The following is a 4,625-nucleotide window of genomic DNA, read 5'->3' as shown; positions in this document are numbered from 1 at the left end:
GGCTTTTCTTTTCCCCACAATACCAATACTGAGTAGTGACATTTTAAAAACTTTTTTGAGAGTCACCATTTTAATCTCCTTAATTGCAAAGACAGATATTAGGTCTTTCACACATTTTTAGGCTGAGAATCTGTATTTTATAATTTCATTCATGGATTGAAACTGAGTGCCATGAACAATGTTAAGATTGTCCTACCTTGGACCATAGTCTATTAGCTTTTTCACTTATTAATGAAATATTTAATATTTGTAATTGTATTTGTATGCTCCAACAATGAAAAAGGAGTGTCCAGTGTCCAGAGGTGCTTTGGTGGATAAGGAAAGACAGAGCAGTTACCAATTACATTAAAGTACAGCTTCAGTTTGTGTGGGTCAAGATAGGTCCAATAATTTCACTCCAACTACATCATCTTATAGCAGTTAAGAATCCCAACAACTGTGATTTTTGTGTGAGAAATCAAATGCGTATGGGTCAAGAAATTACAGTGTTAAAATTTCCATGACAACATTAACATGATCACACTGCACTTATGGTTTGTGGTATTTTGGATTACCGGCCATACTGAGAAATGCTTTCATGCAGATTGTATAGTATATGTATTATATCAAAAATAGTCTTTGCATGGGAATATTAACATTTGAATTTCCTGACTGTTGAATATTTTAAATTCATAACTTAATATCTGTATTAATATTAGGTGTTTATTTTCATGGAATTTGTAAGAAAAAGAAAATGGATATGAGAAAGAAGATAATTAACAAAAGGAGGAAAATAAAAAGGAATTAGGTACATGCTTGTCCTGGTTTCAGTGACACAACCACAACAATGCTTCATTTCAAACCCATGAGAAAATAAAGCTCCCTGAGACTGCAACAGACATGCAGATGCCAATACCAGCCTAGGTGACCTAAGCATTTTCTTCTCTGTCCTTTATCTGTTCAACACTCACATGGTGAATTCTCTGTTTGTAATCCTACTGTTCTTCCTGCAATTGACATTTTAAGGAATTTCTGTTGTAATATTGCTAACACAAAACATGTAGCTACATCATGTGATTGCCAAAGGTTAGCACCTGACAAGATGTCCTTGGAATGCAGCAGGAGCTGGTTCTTCTGACTGTCAGTGTCTGCCTCGTTGGCACTGGCTGAAGCACGAAGGACTTCTGCATTTATCAGCTGCATCTGTTTTGTGGGTCTCCTAATTGTTCAAAAGAATGCAAAAGAAATGCAAATGTAAAGTCTGCAGTCATAGCTCAGAACAAAAATGGTGGAAAACTGGGGTGGGGCAGGGGACAGTGGTTTGTTTTTCATTGGTTTGGTTTGGTTTTCCTACAGAAATTATAATGAATCTAGTCCATCCAGTGCAGTATCCTTTCTCCAATAATCATCAGATGATTATGAAACAGAACTTATCTAACAACTGAGGAAGCTAATCAGAATGTATTTTCTCATTTGAGGCCATTCTGCCCTCTAAGCCTTGTTGCTGATAGATGTTGCATTTAGCCCCTTTGTAAGTGCAGAACTTAGAAAGGTGAATTCCATAACCTGTGACAATGTTTATATACTCACACTGATGGAAAGTTGTACAGAGGTTGTTGCAGCTATCATACTCTTGGCCCTGACGTGTAGAAACCATTGCAGCATGTCAGACTGTATCTGCAAAAGGAGGACATGGCATTTCTCGTTTTTAATAACCTGTGGTCACTATGATGCATCTGGCAGAATCATGCTATTTGTAATTTACACAATGACCTCCTTATTGAGTTAATACCTATTTCTATGTATTGAGCAGCTTTTTTTTTTTCAAAATAGTTTCAGTGCTTTCTTCCACATTTCATTGTACCTATCCCTGAATATAAGTTTTCCTGAAAGCTTAAATTTAGCACAAAAACTTCTACAAAATATATGTCTCTGTATTGAACTTGGTGTAGTCTTCCTTTATGCAGCCACAGTGGTTGTATTCAAGTTATTCTTCCCTTCTTCAGTTTCTATGTTTTCCAACATAATCAGGTTGTCATTAATGACTGTAACCTTAATTCAAGTAGGAGATAAAAATTAACAAGTATCCAGAATGACTTGAAACAATCTGTGTATCAGCTTCAACCATACTCAAGCTGCTTCTGTAGGCACTAGCTGCTGTGTTGGTCTTTTTAGCTTGCATACTAATGTTATGTTTGTAACATTGAGTGGAGGATGATGTAGGAAAGATAATGCATAAAGAAATTCTGTAGACTTTTCTTTCGAGCTTAGAAAATTCCCTCAGCATAAACATTAATCCACTTCTGTTCTTTGCCTCCTGGTTGACATCAGTGCCATTTATGTTAGTCACAGGCATGGTGCTAGATCTTAGTAGGTAGTGACTATCATCTAAACACTGTGGACAGGTGGCCTTTAAAAAGGCATGCGGCAGTGAATTTAAATGCTTTTTCTGAGAAAATCTGGAAATCTTCACAGCTGAGAGCAAACAGTGCAGCAATTGTGAAAATCAACATATCCAATCTGGGAACTGTCAAGAGCTGACTGGCATTAGGTGTAGGAACTGGACAAAATCTGAGGAAAGCCAGCAAAGCAACTCAAAAAATATTACTGCAATGCCACCCACAAACATCAGCAGAATAATTGTGTTTCCCTGTGTCTGAAGGTGATGTTACTTACCTTAGAGACAGAGCACTGTAAAGACTGTTCTCTTCCCCAGGCTCTGCAGGGAAGCAAGTTATTTCCAAAGAGGGCTGATGAAACTTGAAACTGCTTGTTTCTGTCCTTGGGGAAGTTTGTTTGTCTTGTGGCAATGAGAAAGTCCTTGAGGTAGCTGAGTGACTGGTTGGAGTTATGTTGCCACAGGTCTTCTGGAAGGACCCAGCAGAGAGCAATCCTAGAGTGCTAGTCAGTGTAGCTAATGGGGATCCTGTGGGTCGTTCTTGTACACTCTTTACAATTCAGCAGTGGGGTGGATAACAGCTTCTGTAGTTAGCCTCTGCCAGTGTATGCTCTACACATTTGGTAAGCTGAGGAAGGTCTGAGCTCACATGGAGCAGACACTTGAAAACTCCTATTCTGACAGTCATTTCTATGCCTCCATCTTTTAGGTTGCTACCTGAGCACTTGGTGTGAATCTTGGGAAAAGAATTGCTATGGTGTGTTGAAGAAGATTTCAAAATAAGTAAGCATGTTTTCTGTTTGCTTTATTATTTCCTCATGAAAACTTATTTAGACACCAGAAACTGCAGGCTTGACTCTCTGTAGTTCAATGGCCAGAACCAGGATCTCAGCTCCTCAAAATGCAGCCATTTATCTAAGTGCTTTAAGTATCAGTAAAACTATCTAGCATCAGCCCAAATTTGTGTTTTCCTCCTAATTGCCTGTTACTTTGCTGCAAATGGATGTTTCAAAATGCCAGCTCACATTCACCCTATGCATTTCACTATACCAATACCGCATCTAAACCAGGGATTGTTTCAAATTGCCTACCTTTCAGTTTCCATCTACATAGTGGGATTGCATGCTATTTCATAAATTAACAACAGTTTCTAACCTGCTGATTCATTTGCAAGGGTGAAAGGTGAATGTTCAATGATTTCCACCACAGTTAACATAAACATTGACCTGATCGACTGCAGTGCTCCCTCTGTGTCGTAACATAGCCACAGATTTATCATTCCTGCCTCAGTTTTGCTTCAGGCGCCTGATTAAAAAGCCCAGACCAATGTCTGCTTTTATCTGCTTACTTTGATTTTCATTTTGGAGCACTTTACCAGGACTGTACTCATGCCTCCCTGCTGCTCACATGCTTTGTGGCATTTATTGTCTGAGTTTTCCTCTCAGTGTGGCACCAAGGTCTAACTGCATAATATACCTTCTGCATGCAAGGATAATCTGCATCTTCCTCACCACTCTACTATACTAGGTATGATTTCTATAATGTTGTGGATAAAATAGAAAAAAAAAAAAAAAAGCAATCACAGAAGTCCCTGGGATTTTCAAGTTGCCTCAGAAGACTAATAAAATTCACCATATGTTTCTTCTATCTGCTGTGAACTAGGCTTCACTTCTTAAATCCATGCAAGAATCTGAAGGTTTAGTGTGATGATGTCATCTAGACAAATAGTTTACTAGAGTTATTGCTATTAATCATGGCTTACTATTGGTCTGTTTAAAACCACATGGGGCATAGCACTAGCACAAAAACATTTATTAGGAAAAATGAGTTTTCAGAAGTAAAGACTTATTGAACTTGCACATGACTTGACAAAAAAAAAAAAGAAAAAAAGAGAAAGATTAAACTACTCAGTATTGCTTAAAATGCAGGACCTTTCAGATAAATGACAGGGTTTAATGTTAGTCTCATTATCCATATAAAAATTCCAAGAATAGGAGACAGCATTTTAATGTCTAAGAAATGAAGGCATTTGTTTAAAAATGGATGCATGACAATATTTGTTTTCAAGCCTTAAATGTTGTTCTATCTGTGCATTTTCATGTGTTTTATTATTATTACAAAAATTCCATTATCTATCAATACCTGTCTTTAGTTTTGAAGAGTTTGATATGACATTAATCACACAACAGAAACTTCCAGGTCTGATACAAATTCTTTTGCTGGAGCAAAGCCAGTTCTGTAAAGATTG

The 4,625-nt window shown here is 37.4% G+C and overlaps 1 long non-coding RNA gene across 1 annotated transcript; it reads right to left on the bottom strand.

The window, feature by feature from the left end:
• Window positions 1–921: 921 nt before the first annotated feature.
• Window positions 922–4,370, bottom strand: LOC138683774 (uncharacterized). The gene is made up of 3 exons (XR_011323212.1): window positions 2,656–4,370; window positions 1,570–1,656; window positions 922–1,198 (listed from the first exon to the last, which is right to left on the bottom strand). It is a non-coding gene; the product is annotated as an uncharacterized lncRNA (long non-coding RNA).
• Between the last annotated feature and the right edge of the window lie 255 nt (window positions 4,371–4,625).

This window comes from Haliaeetus albicilla, chromosome Z (genome assembly GCF_947461875.1).
Source record: "Haliaeetus albicilla chromosome Z, bHalAlb1.1, whole genome shotgun sequence".
In the NCBI taxonomy this organism is placed as follows: Eukaryota; Metazoa; Chordata; class Aves; order Accipitriformes; family Accipitridae; genus Haliaeetus; species Haliaeetus albicilla.
Note: the sequence above shows the minus strand (reverse complement) of the source record. Positions and strands in the feature narration are given on the sequence as shown.